Consider the following 20,218-nt stretch of genomic DNA (forward strand, 5'->3'; position numbering starts at 1 on the left):
CCACTGATGAATCTATACCAATATTTAAGTACTTTGAACCACTAGCTGTTAAATTACAAGTTGAAGTGAAAAGCAGCAGAGCACTGGGGGGAATCAGCAGCTTCTCACCCACCACGTCAACACTCTGTCCTTGCAGTAACACCGGAATGTTCTGGGATCGTGCATACGTTGGACACCAGTACTGACCAGCATCATATGGTGTAAGGTCCCCAGCACAGTTCTTCAGAGGGTCAGGGACTTGCTGGGCATCTAAATCAATTAGCTGGACAGACAATAGCAGCTTGTTGTTCTGCTCCAGCAAGTGGGCTATGCGCGCTGTAGGATCCCACAGTGCTGCTACCACTGCTGATCCTGACAGGCCAGAGTTTGCTGCAAGTCCCGACAAGTTGATGGTGGCTGCTGCTCGTCCAGACACCCTAGAGCTCGCTGAACAAAGAAGAAGAAGAAGAAGAAGAAGAAGAAGAAGAAGAAATAATAGAGTTGAACAAGGAAAGGGAACTGCTATATGCAGTAATAGTAACAATGACACGTAATGAATGCTTACTTCTACGCTTCTTCTACAATGGAGAGGCAGATGAGGATCTCGACTGCTGGCAACACTTCATGGTTCTTCTTCTTCCAGAGCTGAATGCGACTGGGACTGGTGGGCTATTACACTCGCCTTATATCCCGCACATCACGATAATGTGACTGAAAATTAATTATTTCTTGACTTCAGCAGTATTTCTGGAACGATTCCCAATAACCATTTGCCTTGGAATGAAGGAGTTCTCGCATGGATCGGTATTCCGCAGGCGTTTACCAGGTAAACCTTGCATTGTTTGCCATTCAGTCTTACCGCGACTGTGTGCAACCCGACAGGAGACGAGGAGAAACAGAGAAAGAGCACATGTTTCGACAGGAATTTCTTGGATGCTTTTGTTTGGGGATTAGCATAATATCTGGTCTGTCAGTCACAGGGTTCGAGCGGACACTTCTGTGTGGCTCGGCTGCTTCTCAGGCTTTCGCCAGTGTGGCGCATCCTGGCGGCCTGCAAGGGTGGCGTTCTGTGTGGTCTAGTGGATGGCATATGCTTTGTGATCGAATGATTTTTAACTGTGTAATTACGTGTGATGGGTGTTTCATGATGCATGTTTCGGATAAAAAAAAAAGATCTATTCAATTACTTCTTTACAAGACTTGCATCTTCCCAAGCAGCAGAGAATGATGGGCAAGAGAAATCCAACCCCTGCAAACTGGATTTTTTTTTATAGATAAATAATATACCCTCTGCTATGTAATTGAATTTCCTGTCATGAGATCCTTCTTCTCCAGCACAGAGCTGTCAATTTCCATGAAGGGCGGAGGGGAGGGGAAGGGAGGAAGCAGGGAGGGGTCCACCAAAGGGGGAGGATTAATTAACCGATCAATTTAATTAAGTAGTCAATCGAATTGATACAATGGGAGGTGGCTATTCGAATGACTCCGACCTGAAAGTGTGCTTTTATCAGTGAGGGAGAGGATAGAGGTGGGTTGGAGGTTTCTTGAGGGGCTGGGAGGAGGAGGGGTAGGGAGGGAGTGGGGGAACAATAGGCTAAGGACCTGTCAATCAAAAGGAAGGATTATCCCCAGGGGGTCATAACTTGTCAAGCAAAAGAGATCAATAGGTTTGCCCTTGAACGCATACTTGTTCCTGTTGTACGAAACCCACACTAACAAACCGCGCTCATGTTCTCTTTGTCCCACTACTCCTGCGATGCTGACATTAGCTAGATCAATTCAGCTTGTAAGCCGATGGTAAGAGCTAGACTCTCGTGGCGAATTCGATACATCTTGCAGTTCCGTGGCGTACTGGTGATGTAATGGGCTTAATAGCAGTGCAAACTTGGTAGCATCTGCCAAAATACCAGGATAGAAAAATCTGGCCTCCACCTACGCAAACCACAAATCTGGATTGTGTGGCCAGAAAGCTGGTAGTCTTACAGCCAGTCGTGACACGGTGCACACGGCAGGGTTCGCGTCAGTCATTTTGCAATTCTCTTCTGTAAGCGGTCGTTAATCCAATGGTACTACCCACGTATATCAAGTTGGAGTCACCAATTCGTCGACACAAGCTGAGCAGACTGTCGTTCGATTGTTAGAACCTGCGTGCACCTCATCGATGGAACCATACCGCACAAAAACTCCTTCGAACAATATTAACATTAGCTATACTGACCACAGCCACAGGAGCAGAAAAGAATACGCGTATTGTTCTCTCGTTCCGAGCGTATTGTTGAAACTAACTCAATATGCAGGGAGCAAAAACATCAGCACAGTCCCGTAATACGCACGAACTAACTGCTAACATGGAAGATGCACAAACAAAAACACTTATATGTGTGGTGGCTGGCGCGCGAATTATTTGACGGCCCGGTTTCCAAACACTCGCAGACGACACGCGCGATACAACCCCAGGTATTGGCACCATGTCTCCAGAAATACGAATACTAAAAAGTGAAAACGAGAGAGGAATAGTAGGCTACGTGGGGCTGAGTGGAAGCGAGGTTAGGTACAGTTCAAAACCCAACAAAGCGCTTAGACAAAAAAAGAAAGGAGCCTATCAGGAGTTTTGAGTTTTAAGAAAGAGAAAATTAATAGTTAAAGCATTTTTGCGGAGCTTGTCTATAAAGAGTTACTAATATTGTAATACACACGCGGAAAAACAAATCCAAACATGTTACTACCACAACAGTCAAAAACAAACTCTGCTACAATGGTTTCTCACCATGTTTATCGCTGGACTAATAGTTTATGAAAGTGGTTTCGCTAGACTAATAGTTCATGAAATTGATTATAGAGTGCACCACATTATAGCCACAACAGCCCCCAGTTCAGTTTTACCCTGAGGTTCCGTCTAGCTCCGTCCGTTTACTTCTGTCGACCCTACTCTATTTTGCTAAAATTATAATCGTTTGACACCATCATGCTGCTGCAATTTTAGCTGTTGAGATAATATAAATAAAGTTAATACCTCGTACTGAGGCATAAAAGTTATCATTATTCCACGCTCCATGCAAATCAAATAGAAACCCAAATATGCGGTACAATAAGCAATACCCTCTATGAAGAACTTCACGGTGATTCGCAGTATATAGATATTGATGAATTTTGATTAAATTGTTTTAGAATAAACTCTAGGACTAGTAATGTACAGGCGCTAGCGACTACGGTGTCAAGCTCCCTTACACCAAACAACGATAAATGAAACGAAATTGGAGGTGCACTCATCCTCGTGATGCCAATCGAGGAGCTACTCGATCGAATAGTAGCGGCTTCGGTCAAGAATACCATCATAACGACCGGTAGAGCGGTGTGCTGACCCCACGCCCCTCCTATCCGCATCATCATCTGAGGATGACACGGCGGTCGGATGGTCCCGGTAGGCCGCTCGTGGCCTAACGACGGAGTGCTTTAACAATAAGATTCATACACCGGCCAAATGTAAAGCTGACAACAGAAGTAAAGTAAATGAGATTTTAAATTCCATATTTACACGCGTGATCGTGCCGTGAAGTTGCACGTAACGATTCACGCGCTTTTACTACATTTAAAGACAGGGCTGACCAACGGAGGCCGGCCGGTGTGGCCGTGCGGTTCTAGGCGCTTCAGTCTGGAACCGCGTGACCGCTACGGTCGCAGGTTCGAATCCTGCCTCGGGCATGGATGTGGGTGATGTTCTTAGGTTAGTTAGGTTTAAGTAGTTCTAAGTCTAGGGGACTGATGACCTGTTAAGTCCCATAGTGCTCAGAGCCATTTGAACCATTTTTTTGATCAACAGAGTCCTGAAAAGTCGCACGTAATTTTTCTGCAGACGTACACATATTACACAGAATAGTTGTTTACTCGGATATGCTCAGGAGCGCGACCGAATAAGCGGGGGCAACGGCACGTGTCAACAGTGCAAGATACGTTTGCATACAATCAGTCGTTTCCCACGGCTGCTCGGCTCGAGTGCGTAAAGCTGCGTCGAACAAAAGTCCGCTGCTTCGGGCACCGGCCAGTTGACGTCGTCTGCTCACGGGACAACTTCCGTCCGAGCCCGCGTTGCCAGGTGGGTCCCGCTAGCTGCCAGCTGTCCAAAGGCGCGTTTACTTCAGCTAGTAAACGTCTCCGTCTTAGATTCGATTTTCGCTTCCAGATTACATTTGTAGGTTAAAGATAATTTCAGTGTCTTAAGCAGTTACTGTTTAAGCCGGCCGTTGACGCCGAGCGGTTCTAAGCGCTTCAGTCCGGAACCGCGCTGCTGCTACGGTCGCAGGTTCGAATCCTGCCTCGGGCATGGATGTGGGTGATGTTCTTAGGTTAGTTAGGTTTAAGTAGTTCTAAGTCTAGGGGACTGATGACCTGTTAAGTCCCATAGTGCTTAGAACCATTTGAACCATTTTTGAGTAGTCACTGTTTAGGACGTGGTAGTGTACAAAATTTTGTATTAAAAGGCTATGAAAAGTTTACGTACTCGATTTTTCACCGTGGTTCTTAACGTACCAGCAGTACAAAAATATCTACATGGTGTTTCACAATTCATATTGTACACTTCTAGAGGTTATAGAGGGGACTTAGTAGATCAAGCTACACATAGGAACCCATGTCCGGAAACTTCATGAACTACGCTACAGAGCGTCAAAGTTATAGGCGCCGGAGCCTGTAAATGTATTGTCGTGCGCCCCCAACACCCCTCTACTACTACTACTACTGTAAATGTATGCACACTGAAGCGCCAAGGAAACTGGTATAGGTATGCGTATTCATATACGGAGATATGAAAACAGGTAGAATACGGCGCTGCGGTCGGCAACGCCTATATAAGACAATAAGTGTCTGGCGCAGTTGTTAGATCGATTACTGCTGCTACAATGGCAGGTTATCAAGATTTAAGTGTTTGAATGTGGAGTTATTGTAGGCGTATAAGCGATGGGAGACAGAATTTCCGACGTAGCGATGAAGTGGGAATTTTCCCGTACGACCAGTTCATGTGTGTACCATGAATATCAGGACTCTGGTAATACATCAAATCTTTGACATTGCCGCGACCGCCAGAAAATCCTGCAAGAACGGGACCAACGACGACTAAAGAGAAATCTTTCAATGTGACAGAAGTGCAAGCCTTCCGCAAATTGCTGCATATTTCAGTGCTGGAGACATCAACAATTGTCAGCGTGCCAATCATTCAACGAAACATCATCGATATGGGCTTTCGTAGCCGAAGGCCCTCACGTGTACCCTTGATTACTGCGTAAGGGTCCTGATCACTTGCATCCATTCATGTCCGTTTTGCATTCTGAAGGACTTAGACAATTCCAGCAGGACAGTAAGACACCCCACACGTCCAGGGAAACTCTTTAGAGTTTAAACACTTTCTCTGGCCACCAAACTCCCCAGACATGAACATTATTGAGCATATCTGGGATGCCTTGGAACGTGCTGTTCAGAAGAGATCTTCAGCCCCTCGTACTCTTACAGATTTATGGATAGCCCTGCAGAATTCACGGTGTCAATTCCCTCCAGCACTACTTCAGACATTAGTCGAGTCCATGCTGCGTCGTGTTGCGGCCCTTCTGCGTGCTCGCGAGGACCCTACACGATATTAGGCAGGTGTGCCAGTTTCTTTGGCTCTTCATTGTATATGGAGGATGATTTACTGATGATTTTACAAACTTTCTAGGTTAATGGCGAATGTACGAATTTGAAGTAAGGGTCCCTGTACCGAAAACGAAGGAGTCGAACGTTATAAGCGAAAACCATTCTGGCACCTCTGACCGTGGAATATATTTAATGGTACTGTTGTTGCTAAGATTGTAGAGTAGGAAACGTACGGACGTGATAGCTTGGACGAAAACAAGGAAAAAAATCCAGTAAGCATGGGTTCTAAAATACATACCTGAGGAGCTATGAGTACTTGTTCATCTTCGCTACTTTGGAACATATCCTCTCTACTGAACGAATGCACGTAGCTCTTAAGGTATGCATTTTAGAGCCCATGTTTGCTGCACATTGTTTCTTGTCTTGGTCCGTGTTACCACCTCTGGAAGTTGCCTGCCATACAACCTTAGCAACAAAGAAAGTTTGTAGCATCATCACGAAATCACCTTGTTTATACATACATTTACAGGCGCCGGCGCCTATAACTTTGACGCTCTTAGCGTCATTGGATGATGTTTCCGGACATGAATTCCTATGCAGAAATAGATCCACTAATTCCCATCTGCTACCTCTAGAAGCGTATAATATGAATTGTCAAACAACCTGTTCGAAGTAAATTTCTATAAGCGCATATTATCGATAGAAAATGTAAGTCAAAGAATGACAATTTGCCAACGCTGCGGTCGCGTGCACGGTAAGTACAGAGTGGCTTAAAATACTTGTTAGAACGTTCTTGGTTACTACGACGTAATGTCGGGTGATATGATTTTTGCTATCGTATTTATGCTACAGCAGACAACCTGAAATTTAACACAGAAGGTTTTCAAAGTGTTTTCCTTCTGCAGCGACGAGTGTGTATAGCCTTTAGCCGAATTCCTTGATGCCTTTCTCAAGAACATCTTTTCAGACTACACGAATCTCTCTGGAAATTGTAGTACCAACTTCCTGTAGTGTTCAAGGCACTTTTTTGAAGACTCTGTTCATCAGATAACCTCATAAGAGATAACCACACGGGTTACATCGGGACTATAAATGAGCCATGCCACACCGTGTCCAGGAAATGATCTAATCTCTGTACGTCTCATTAAATAAAACTTAAGCATCGGCAGTGTGGTCTGGACGTGCTCCACACTGCATAAACCATTAGCTTCGGAACCTTCGTCTGCGACATGAAGCCAGTACAAAATCAAGTTTCAGTACCTGTCTGTATTTGTCTGTGATGCTAGGTCTGTCAATAAAAATGAGACCAATAATGCATTGTGCACTGCTTGCGTACCAAACATGACTTTTTGTTAATGACGTGCAGCAGCAGCTTGAAAAAATGGATTTTCAGTCGCTTAGTAGCAGCAGTTCTGTTTGTTGACCCATGGAGTGTGCCTCATTACTAAACCAGGTCTGTCCCAGTATCGACTGTTCGATTTCAAAAGCCTCAATCATCTCATTTCCAAATGTAACAGGTTGGTGTTTTGTGACACGAGATATTGAGCGTCAGAGAGGGGAAAAGATCATTATTTTGTCAGGGATGCCGCGAGGGAATGCGACACTTTATGGGTGGTGGAATGGATTCTTTCCTTGGCTCGGTGGGTGAGTTGTGAGTGAGACATTGGTGGTTCCATTGATGATGATGAGGTCTGATACTCCGAGGAGCGTAGGGGATGATGTGGGAGACCCACACCGCCGGCTAGGCGAGGTTCTAGGTGGTTTGCCATTGCCTTCCTTCGACCGTAATGGGGATGAATGATGATCATGAAGACGACACAACAACACCCAGTCATCTCGAGGCAGGGAAAATCCCTGACCTCGTCAGGAATCGGACCCGGGACCCCATGCGCGGGAAGCGAGACCGCTACCGCAAAACCACGAGCTCCACTATCAGTCATTTATTGAGACATGAGACCCTTTAAACAAACAGAGTACTACATTGTGTTTCAACTCGCAAAATTCCTGGCGGCAGCAGTGTGGCGCCGAGTAGTATCATGCAGATTCCAGTGACCACTGACCTGGCGACGGCTCGTGTTGCAGAGAGCGCCATGCAGCGTATTCTTTCATTGTGTACCGTACCCGTGATCCACTGCTTCAGCGGCCTCGTCTTCTCATTTTGAATTCGCTCGTTGCATAACTAACAAGCAGCTAGGGCGTGGCTCGGAGTGCTCCGTCCCGGAATCGAACCAGTGACCCTCAGATTTGGCGTCTTCTGGAGGAGTTCATCAACTTCTAGGTTCTCAGGTGACCCATTAGCTGAGCCCGCAGTCCCTTTATCCTCACCGGCCGCATGGGTAAGTATCACGCAAACTTCTTTCTGGTAACATCGGGGATGGCATCTTGTGTGTTGGCTTATTGGCTTGGTACTGCCCTATTCTTCTGTCGAGCGGTGTAGCGGCTAAGCCGTTGCAGCAAAGTATGACGCCCGCTTACTGAACATCATTTCGTCCGTCCAGGTGACGATTCTTCGTCTCTTCTTTCTCCTCTCAAAGCCCGCCTCATGTCCGTATGTCGGAGGTACACTACTGGCCATTAAAATTGCTACACCAAGAAGAAATGCAGATGATAAACGGGTATTCATTGGGCAAATATATTATACTAGAAGTGACATGTGATTACACTTTCACGCAGTTTGGGTGCATAGATCCTGAGAAATCAGTACCTAGAACAACCACCTCTGGCCGTCATAACGGCCTTGATACGCCTGCGCATTGAGTCAAATAGAGCTTGGATGGTGTGTACAGGTAGAGCTGCCAATGCAGCTTCAACACGATGCCACAGTTGACCAGACGTCTTCAGTTGGTGAGAAATCTGGAGTATGTGCTGGCCAGGGCAGCAGTCGAACATTTTCTGTATCCAGAAAAGCCTGTACAGGGCCTGCAGCATGCGGTCGTGCACTATCCTGTTGAAATGTAGGTTTTCGCAGGGATCGAATGAAGGGTAGAGCCACGGGTCGTAACACATCTGAAATGTAACGTCCACTGTTCAAAATGCCGTCAATGCGAACAAGACGTGACCGAAACGTGTAACCAATGGCACCCCATACTATCACGCCGGGTGATAACGCCAGTACGGCGATGACGAATACACGCTTCCAGTGTGCATTCACCGCGATGTCGCCAAACACGGATGCGACCATCATGATGCTGTAAACAGAACCTGGATTCATCCGAAAAATGACGTTTTGCCATTCGTGCACCCAACTTTGTCGTCGAGTACACCATCGCAGGTGTTCCTGTCTGTGATGCAGCGTCAAGAGTAACCGCAGTTATGGTCTCCGAGCTGATAGTCCACGCTACTGCAAACGTCGTCGAACTGTTCGTGCAGATGGTTGTTGTCTTGCAAACGTCCCCATCTGTTGACTCAGAGATCGAGACGTGGCTGCACGATCCGTTACATCCATGCGGATAAGACGCCTGTCATCTCGACTGCTAATGATACGAGTCCGTTGGGACCCAGCACGGCGTTCCGTATTACCCTCCTGAACCCACCGATTCATTTGATCATTTGATCTCGACCAACGCGAGCAGCAATGTCGCGATACGATAAACCGCAATCGCGATACGCTACAATCCGACCTTTATCAAAGTCGGAAACGTGATGGTACGCATTTCTCCTCCTTAAACGAGGCATCACAACAGCGTTTCACCAGGCAACGCCGGTCAGCTGCTGTCTGTGTATGAGAATCGGTTGGAAACTTTCCTCATGTCAGCACGTTGTAGGTGTCGCCACAGGCACCAGCTTGTGTGAATGCTCTGAAAAGCTAATCGTTTGCATACCACAGCATCTTCTTCCTGTCATCTTCGTGGTGTAGCAATTTTAATGACCAGTAGTGTATTTATTCTGTGTTTTTGCCAATGTCGCGAAGTTTCTAGGGCGACAACTGACGCTTCAGTTATTCATCTACGCTTCTCATGTTGGACAGAAGCGTGACCAATGTCGACACACGTGCAGGCTTTCCTTGTTTTACCTGTATGCTGGCGTGGAAGGGCATTTGCTTGTCGTCCTCATCCACATCGCCAGATACGTCATGCACGTGAGTTCAGTATGATGACAGTTCCTGGAGCGTTGACCGCTGATGTGCGAACTGCGCTGGTAGTTGTTTTCCTTGGAGGCACTGCACATCTGCTCGGTCGTTGATCTGTAGAAGCGCTGACTGCTGCCACGCAAACTCTGCTGATCATCGGCCTCCTTGCTCGACTGCTGTCGCTTCAGTTTATTGTGGCTTAACATGTCAAAGTCTCTAAAATGTTCACTTAACCCATAATAAATCTTTACATATGTTTCTGCAGGATCCCTGCTTTGAATAACCATAAATAACACATAATAATTGTACACTCTACGCAAAAGAATATTGCCACTCCATATCACCGACGCTCAAAGATTGGCACGATCGAGTTTTTTCACTGAAAAGGTTAAATTTCTCTTTCATTATCTTCTGGAAAGATCACCGTGACATCCTGAGTTGTTGTGTTCCATGTCTTTTTGATGTAGTGGGCTCCTCACTGATAACGTGTTAACACTCGTTCCTCTTTCTCCAGAGCTGTAACTGAGGCCGGTCGTTCTGAGTCGCTCTTCCTGGAACCATGTAGGGATCTGGTCTTTACAAAACATTTCATCAACTTCTTAAAAAACACGGAAAATGTTACACAAAATCTGTATGAGACGTTGCTTAAATTTTGTCATCACAATTTGATTTCAGTTCTGTGCTGTAATCTCATCGAGAAATGGTCATTCCGTGTGGTGCTGTTTTTCGACCAAATCTGCTGTTAAATACACGTCTCATCACTATGATATATCCAGAATTTGGGTAAAATGTCTTTAGGATCAACAAACGGTATTCCAATGTTAGTTTTTTTGATCCTGGAATGTGAACTGAGACAGTGGTGAGCGAGCTATAGAATTTTCAGAGCTACAATACAACAATATCACAAGGAGAGTCATTACGGCATACAATTGAATCACTCTAGACAAATACTTTGTAACCTCTATCTTAATTAAAGAGGTATCTGTACCTGGGCTCGGTTGTGGAAGATGAAGTGGTGCAAAGCAATTAACTTAATTGATGTGGGTATATAATACTTGTGATTGAAGGACACCTACCGAAGAGAAGTTTGAGTTCAGTAGTGGAAGGAAAGACCATCGGGGTTACACCGTAACGGAGATGGGTGGAGCTGGCCGTTTGTTACTTTGCAGTAGGGGAACACTGAAGGGGGGAGGAAGCAATGCTGAAAATAGACCAGGAAACACGCAGATGTGTAGTATGAGTGTATGATGTTGGGAAATAATTGAACCTGATTTCTATTTCAATATCGACGCCTTAACTTCGATGCCCGATGGTAATCGACCAAAAAACGTCGGTGCTAAACGACGAATTTGTAGAGCAAGTAAATACGAGATCTACTATCATATTAATTAAGCATTATATCCATCAATAATTAATATTAAATATCCGAGAACTTTTTGTCTACAGAATATAACAATAATTATTTTCACAGACGTTTGCCCTTCAGTATGTTGCATTGTTGACAGAGAGCATATACTGAATTTGAATACAGTCTTTCAGGAGGTGATGCTGTGCCTGCATAACTCAAATATTTTAAGAGCTGTTCTTAGTAGCTTTGGATAGTTAATACCGATTATATGATTTTGTCCTTATAATGATTAGTTTCTAAGATCTAGAACGCGATTTTTCAGATAATAATCAAACTGTGTTGATAGGTAAACATCTGTTCCACTTTTCAACTTATACTTTTCTTGTGCTTTTTATAATGTTTACTCCATCAATCAAATTTGGCTTCTCGGTTTTGATAACGTTGTAGCCCATATTCAGCGACAGTCGTTTCAACAGCTGCAAGGAGGTCCTTGATGGATTAGATTACCTTCGAGCATGCTAATGCATCTTGATGGTTTAGATTGCCTTCGGACATGCTAATGCATCTTGCAAGTTTATTTTCTTGAATCTGGGATAAAACCACTTTGATGTGGCTACAATGTTAACATGTGCAGTTGATAGGAAGTGCTGTTTTGTTTCTGTTATTGTGTTATGGTTCCGATTCTCTCCTATGGTCTGTATTGGTTGCAGGCCTGATATTTTGATATTCAACACGTTCGTTATTGGCAGTACTTTTCTACACAAATTTCACTAGTAGCCACTTCTTATAGGCCACAAAATGACATACACATTTGCCAGATCTACAATATCTACGGTTGATAGCATGGGTGGTGTACTAACGTGGTAATTGGCCATGTTAATCACTGAATGCACGTTGGATTCCGTGTATTGGGTACTTCTTGAACTAGACTAAGATCTAATTCTTTTCGTAGCCAAAACACATTACAGTCCTCTTCAGAGCAGTAGCCAAATCTGATTCTACCTCAGTATTTTCAATAGATTTTTTTCTACCGGACTGACCATGTGAGCAAAACACCAAGTACATATTATTTCAAATGCTGTTTTTATTGCTTTAACCATATTTTTCCTGCATCAGTGACACTGTCTGTGTTTTGCTTCTAATTTATTTATTCCCCATTAATTAAATGTCTGTAATAACATGTATTCACCTATGTGTGATCCTGACGGCTCATAGGTGCCAAGAGTAGCCGTTCCCATATCATTGCTATCAAAATAACGAATGGTAATTCATAGAAAACGTCTACACTGCATTGTGTCCAAACATCTGTTGTGAATGTTAAATTGTTCACATTATGAATTTTATTTTTGAATTAGTTCTGATTTTCCAGCATCCTATTGAGTGTATGTCTCGACGTTATTTTACACAAACACGCAATGATTATCAGTGGTTTTTTATTTTTATTTTTTTGAAAGCGTTCGTTTTCAACAGTTCGAGACGGTTGTGCATCTGTAAAAATCATATACAACTTAGCTTTAGAAAAGCCTCCACCCTTCGTTCCACTTTCTGAAGGTTATTCTGAGTTATTTCGGAAACGTGAACTCAATGTTGGTTGAAGGAAGTTTTTAGACCCAGAATCTGAAATAGGCTACTACTTTCTTCGGGTCATTACCGCTAAAAATATTTGCCGCCTTCTCTTTCGCAACTTGCAGCCAGTCGCAAAAGCGTTGCATTGGTATCATTCCGAGGCATATTCAGAATAATATTGGTTTACATGGCGGAAAAATAACTGACAATGGTGAGAAATAACCTGTTTTTGTGTCAACACCGAAGGTCAATTTTGTGTGTTGAATATGGATATTACGGTGTTTCGAAGACATAGAATCGGTGTTGAAACATCGATATTTAAACACAAATGTCAATAGTTTGGTAATAGCAATAATAACCGCACATCCGTAAGGCGTTTGGTAAAAGCCCAGAGTGAACGCTTAACGGCCAAATGCATCTTTAAAAGTGGGGAAAAACCGATGAATATTTCTGTGACATGATTGAGTAATTTCACGAGTTGTGTACAGCACCTACTCTAATAACTGTTTGGCGATTAAGAAACCAGATGTCAACCATGCAGGCCACAATCAGCAAACAAAAATAAATACATATCTAACTGGAATGGATTCTCTCGCTTAGAGAATTGTAACACAAAAGTCTGCTCTGACTGGACTACGCTATTTTAACGTCTTGAGTGAAAATACAGTGTTGACCAATAGCCATTTTTTTACTTGTGCACGTGTGGTTTCTACTGAAAATGTACAGAGGATGAATTTTTGTCACAGATATTTTTGTGTTGCTGCCATGCACGTAATGGCTCTGTCTAGTCAGAAGCAGCGAATTTTTCCTGTGTATACATGTTCAATTTTCAGTGGGTTGCACTCTTAAACAAATAGAAACCTTAAGCTTAAAGGAAATTTCACTACAACGATAAAGCGCATTCGCGTAACTTATTGAAGCAAATTTTAATGCGGACGCTACGGTCGCAGGTTCGAATTGTGCCTCGGGCATGGATGTGTGTGATGTCCTTAGGTTAGTTAGGTTTAAGTAGTTCTAAGTTCTAGTGGACTGATGACCTCAGAAGTTAAGTCACATAGTGCTCTTTTTTTAATGCGGAATTCAAGAATATCTCACAATAGTTCAAAGTGCTCGGAGCACATTCTTCAGTTCTCTTAGCTGTAGTAAGTATCGCACTGCAGAGCTGTGTTGGTGTACCATTGTAAGGGTAATATTGTTCTTAAAACAAGCGAACAACTCGTCTTCTCGATATTCTTTTGACTTTCATTCGTCTCTATAAGAGATGTTTCCAATGCAGGAATTTTCAACGACCGCGAGGACAATGAATGAAGCAACTGGAGCCGTTTATTCGGCGAGGGAATATCTGATTCACCTGTGGCGTTTCCTGATGGACAGAATGTGTGGTGGCTGCGTCATGTTCAATGTTCACAGTATTATAGCCTAAGAAAGGCTCCCAGTTCACCACCTACTCATACTGGAGGAAATCTCCATACATAAACTCCCAACCGAGTTATAAGTTTTGTTGATGCTATCAAACATGAAATTTGCTCCATTACTAAGCAGTATCTCCTTGCTGTAACCGATTGTCCCTTGATGACGTGGTTCGCTTTTAATTTTATCTTCACGACCTAGCAATTTATTTAGCTTCGTGACTGCGTGGTCTTCCTCCCATCACAGTCGTCACTTAACCAAACCGAGGGAAATCGTTTCCACCATTTGTCTGTGAATCGTATGGACTTAAGTATATATGGTATCGTATGTTAAAAGTGTGTGTCTCTTTTTTTTTTAGGCGGCTACTGGGGACCAGCGAGGTATTTGTCTAAGCGAGCGTGGGGAACCGTCTAAAGATATTGCTGTCCTGTGTACCAGGCCAGCGGCCACCATAAATATGGCGTGCTGACTCTTTCAGGGTCCACCTCCCCATCTAGCGAGCGCGTTGTGCTTGTAGCTGCGTAAAGGTGCCTACACACTAGGCCAACGAACGCCAACGAACGACAGCTAACCGCTTAGTTGGCCGAGATTTGCTCAGTGAGTATTGGCGGAAATCGCAGCCAACGAAGCGGCTGGCCTTAATTGCGGTTTGCTCTGCTAGCTCTAATATCAAAGCGTTGGCGGTTGGCTGGCGCCGGGACCCCCCTGCTAGTGTGGACGCCGGGTCGTGTTCGTTGGTGCGGTAGAGATTAGTTGTGTCTCTACAACGGGTGTATACTTTAGTTTTTCAGGACAGCTACAAGACGCACTTGGGATGTTTTATCGGTCGGTTTCGCTCTTTAATTTACCAAGAGCATCACCAGAAACTCTGGAATTTACAGTTTAAAGTGCAGTAGTTGGCTGTTACATTAAATAGCAAAATCAGTCAATAAAACATACAGAGTGCGACTCGGAACTGTCCTGAAAAAGTTAATTTCAACAGTCACATTAATTTTCCGGGGGTTGCACTCTTAAACAAATTTAAACCTTAAGCTTAAAGGAAATCTCACTAGAACGATGAAGCGCATTCGAGTAACTTACTGAAGCAATTTTTAATGCGGAACTAAAGAATATCTCACAATAGTTCAGACTACTCGGAGTACATTCTTCAGTTCTCTTAGCAGTAGTAAGTATCGCACTTCAGAGAATGTGTTGGTGTACCATTGTAAGGGTAATATTGTTCTTAAAATGAACGAACAACTCGTCTGCTTCCCCCGCAGGAAATGCCTTCTATCGCTAGAGCTGTGTATTCATTACGTTTAAGAATAATGAATAATGAGAGCGTTAAAGCTGATAAAGAGTTCCATCTTGAACGGGAATGTTTTTGAGCCCCTACGCAGTGCTAGTATGAAGACAAACTGAAAAGACTACACTCTTGGAGGAAAATAACTCAGCGATTAGAAAGTGGTGTGCACAATGTCAAAAAGAATGTCTTTATTGACATCTTTTGACAGTGAACGACTATATCGTTCTGTTGCAGGTACAGTTTTCCTAAAAGAGGTGTTACCTTTGGAAGTTTTAGGACCTACACAGTTCAATAACAAAAATGGTTCAAATGGCTCTGAGCACTATGGGACTTAACTACTGAGGTCATCAGTCCCCTAGAACTTAGAACTACTTAAACCTAACTAAACTAAGGACATCACACACATCCATGCCCGAAGCAGGATTCGAACCTGCGACCTTAGCGGTCGCACGGTTCCAGGCTGTAGCGCCTAGAACCGTTCGGCCACCCCGGCCGGAAAAAGATTTAAGATAGACATTAATTTGTCATACATTTCAAAAGAGAATCTCTTCTGACTCTGACGATCAGCTTCTTACAGTAAAACAAATGATGCACATGCGAAGAGTGCTAAAGCCAATTCTTCTTCCAGAACCAGCAGTCAAAATTTTTTCTACTACTCGGATTCGAACTCGCTTACCGCCGAGTCGAGCAGCAGTGCACAGGAATGTGTTAGCGCACTCGGCCACGGAGGCAGGTTCAACACGTAATGTCATTATGAAATAAAATCCCATTAACTTATAGAATTGCGCCTACGTATTTCTGACAATCCTGATCTCACCTTCGTCGTAGCACTACATTCTTACTATGTTTCTTTTCCGCTGCAGTGTGGACTGCATTCTTCGCCTGGCCAGTCACGAGTGCGTGTTAAGTGCTGAACGTGAGGCTACAGCTTCCGGATGTGACTCTCTCAACCATTTATATTAATGCATAGTGTCTGCTCTTTCGGACATGTCCGCATTCACATAACTGATACACCTAGATGGGCAGTGGATCCACCTTCTTCAGTTCCGATGCACAAATACGTCCGACTTCCTGCGGGAATCTCAGAGTAGCGAGCATAGAGGACATGGAACAGGGACAGAGGATGGATGGCGCTAGGTGGGAACGCGGGTCGGCTGTGAGGCGTGCCGATTTGGTCCGTGCAGATGCGATGACGTATGTTCCGGCGGGCGCAGTGGCTAACGCACCTGCCTTGTAAACAGTCTGCATTAGGCAGTGGCGCGGCACGGACCTGTTGCCCTGGCAGCGGGCGCACGTGGGAGACGAAGTGTTTACACGGCTGATACTAGCGCGTGTTGTTGTTTGAAGAGATCGCCATGGCACAAAATTTTAGAAAGACTATGCTCCAATTTACGTTTGACAACGACTATGGCAGTACCAGGCCTTTTGAAATAGTTATTTGACGGAAGAAGTTCGTTTACCTGCTACAGACCAAACCGGGATGGATCTATCCATTATAAGCAGCACAACATACGTCAAGATGACAGATGAAGCTGCATGTGAAAGAACTATGGCCGATGCTTAAAGGGGATTTAAATTTCACAGTCTGATGGCCATATCAGCGATGTAACAGTAGCTTCTTCAGGCTTGGGAGTGGGGGTCACTCGGATCTTTGAACTGCCGTTTGAGGTACCAGAATCGATGGTTATCGAATCGCTGCGACCGTATGGAATGGTACTCAGTTATATGCCTGAACGCTGAAAGGTAACGCTGGTGGGGACTGTTTAAATGATTGATTGTCTTGGCGTAATTTTAGTTTCTAACAACATTTATTTTTTTCTTTAAAACAGACATAAATTGTGCTAAACGAGTTATTGATTGAGTACTGTAAACAACTAACAGTTCATTCAAGACTACACTGGGGAAGGATCCTGGGTGGCAGAGACAGTATAACTAGTGAAGCGAGTCAAGTACTCTGGCCCTAAAAATGTCGATAACGCAATCTGAATTGATCTATATTTACTATCAAAAACAGTCTTGATCACAATTTATTTATTACGGTGACCGGTTTCGACCACTACTGTGGTCATCTTCAGACCTACAAGTCGTTTACAAAACTTTAATTAGAGGGCTACATACATTAAATAGATAAAGTTATAAAGCTATAAAACGATGAATTACCAATGAGTAAATGGTTGTAAATCACGACTGGAGAAACCAGTGCACGTCTAACTATATATAATGGAGGCTCCGCCCACTTCTGACGGAATGATGTCGTTACTAACCAATGCGTTATAGGTCGAATAGCAATGTAAAATTTCTTAGTTAAAAGAACATTGTCAAGAAAGGAAAGTAAACACACACTAAACTTAGCTTGTTCAACAGCTATTGTCAATTAAGAAGCGTTAAAAATATTTAAACGTGCAGGATAAATGAACTCCGTTTTGACAGTACGTGTGTTGCCCTCTCAAGGACTGTTAGTAAACCATTTGGAACCACTGGTTGCCATGGTGAAGCTGGACGCCGTTCCAAAGATGTGGCAGTAGGCTTCTTTTCACTGAAGTAGTTGTAAAGTGGATAGGCAAACTAGTGGTTGCGATGGTGAGGTTAAACGCCAGTCCAAATATGTGGCAGCAGGCTTCTTTCTAACGACGTTGTTGCGAAAGTGGAATGGCAAAGACTGCCACGTCAGACGATGTACTACTGAGCAGCAACATGTCTTTATTGAAAAGATTTTCAATGAGTAGGCTGCAATAATCGTTAACTGACATGTGTAGTACATGCTGCACAGATACGATTTACTGGTGTAATAAGGGACTTCCATTTACATAGATTACATAATAATTCTTACAGAGGGACCGATGGCCCTAGCAGTTTGGTCCCTTCAATCTCACAAACCAACCAACCAATTCTTACCGATAAATACAGGGAAAAAAAAAAGAATCGAGAGGACACAGTAGTTGTGCATATTGATGAAATATTGTCTATGAAGTTCATATGTAGATTCCATTTTTTTTCTTTCTTTTTACATGTGACATTTTAAAAAAGGCGTTGCTATGTCTTTTGTTGCATGCCAGTCTTATAAACAAACAAAAATAATAAAAATGGAAGGAATTTAAAATTATAATATTACGAGCCGTAGTGTCAAAAATGAAGGGATGTGAATTAGTAATATGCATTCTTAAAGCAAATAAGCAAACATTCTAAAAACCGATAGTCAGTCTTAAAATAATGTTTGGCGAAATAAAATTACAAAGTAAAGATAAAATATTTCTTAAAGGTCTTAATAACTTTAAAAACGAAGGACAGACGAGTGAACATTCTAAAGCAGATCGTCAAAAAGCTCAACAAAAAAATAAAAATAAAAAAAAATGTTTGTCTTTGAATTCAAGTTGCTCATTTAACACATAACGGTTTACTTTTGTGAAGTGAATAGATTTCAATTTCTTGTAAAGTATTTAGCAATAGTCCTTTTGGCACAGTATGTAATATTTTCAAATTGTTAGAAATGCAACCCTAAGAATGATTGTATCCATCAAGATGTTGACCAAATATTGACTTGGTACGTGCAGTACCAGTAGTATGTTCCATAAAACGTGTTAGAAAGTTACGGCCAGTTTGGCCAATATACTGTTTCTCACAGTCATTACATAGTATTTTCTAAACGCATTACTTTTGGTATATATTTGATTCGCCAATTGTGTGTTTCATTTTCGTCTGTAGTGGGTTATTGGTTTTGAATGCTATTGTCACACTTGTATTCTTAAGTAATTTATTTATTTTATCTGAAGAATTTGACACTACTGCGGAATTCTGACGCTTCTAAGTCCTTTCCTAACACGATCTCCACCAGTACGTGCTAAGGAATTCGTCCTTAAATTCTTGGTAGGAGCGACAACTCTCTGCAACTCCGCGCATATATTCTGCAATCGACCCTTCTAAGAAACCACAGATAAACTGGAGCTTGTACTTCAGTGGCCAAGATTCTAGCAGCACGTGATCGTACCGCGCCGTCCAGGTCTTTGGACGTAATGCGTTATTTGCGTCCTTGTAGACTTGAAAATTCTGGATGGTCAAGAAAAGTTTGTGGTCGAAAGGTTCGACGTATCCGCCGTACGAATTTTCCCTCTCGTCTGCAGCGCGTTATTTCATGTACCCGTGCCCAAACGATCCTCGTGCACTGTTATGGTGTCCCCTCATGTTGTCAGATTCACGTAACAACATTTCTGACCTCCGTAGACGTGTACAATTGTTTTCCGGCTCTGTCTCTGACATGCTGCGTGTTACCGACGGAGCGTGTTCTACTACGCGTTTCGCCGCAGCAGGAGCATATTGCTACTGCAATCGCCCATGTGCAGGGGGCGTGTCCTCATATAGCGGTTCGGAGAGTCGCAAAACATTTTCTTCACTTCTGTGATGCTCTCGATGGCGCTCGACCGGACGAGATTGTGTTTGCAATTGGGCGATCCGCTCATGTGCCTGCCGAACGTCCTTAGCCAACTCGCTTAGTTGCGTGGCGACTCGGGTTTGCTGATCTTTAACTTCAGAGATTTCGGCCTGGTTGATTTCTGTCTGTTCGATTCGCTTCGCAGCCTCACTCATTTTTTCCTGCGTTTCTCGATCTATTTTTCTGCCTTGCTTTTGGAAAGTTGCAAGTGCCTTTTTTGTCTTACACACCTCAGTTGCCAGTTTAACTCGTTATTTGGCCTCTGATGAGTCCTTTCGTGCTACTTGCGCTCCCAGTCGCGCTGTTTTGTCATCGCGCTTCGCCTGGTCCACGACCTCACGCGTATCTGCTGCCGTTTTCTTGACATTCTCTAACTCTTCTTGGATTCCTGCAATCTCTTTCTTGACTCCATCTATACTCTCTGTGACCGTTCTTATGACTAATTTGTGTCTTTCCTCCTCTTCCTCCCGTCTATTTTTCTCTGCCTCTTGCCTCTTGTTTCTGCGTCTTGCA

The 20,218-nt window shown here is 43.5% G+C and overlaps 1 protein-coding gene across 1 annotated transcript in view; it reads left to right on the forward strand.

Annotated features, from left to right (window-relative positions):
• The first annotated feature begins 4,099 nt into the window (after nucleotides 1–4,099).
• LOC124711690 (fatty acyl-CoA reductase wat-like) overlaps nucleotides 4,100–20,218 on the forward strand; it is a 247,649-nt gene continuing 231,530 nt past the window's right edge. The window contains exon 1 of the mRNA XM_047241889.1: nucleotides 4,100–4,168. The gene's annotated coding sequence lies outside the window, so the exon portion shown is untranslated. The remainder of the gene's footprint in view (nucleotides 4,169–20,218) is intronic.

The sequence above is a fragment of the Schistocerca piceifrons genome, chromosome 8 (genome assembly GCF_021461385.2).
Source record: "Schistocerca piceifrons isolate TAMUIC-IGC-003096 chromosome 8, iqSchPice1.1, whole genome shotgun sequence".
NCBI classification, from domain to species: Eukaryota; Metazoa; Arthropoda; class Insecta; order Orthoptera; family Acrididae; genus Schistocerca; species Schistocerca piceifrons.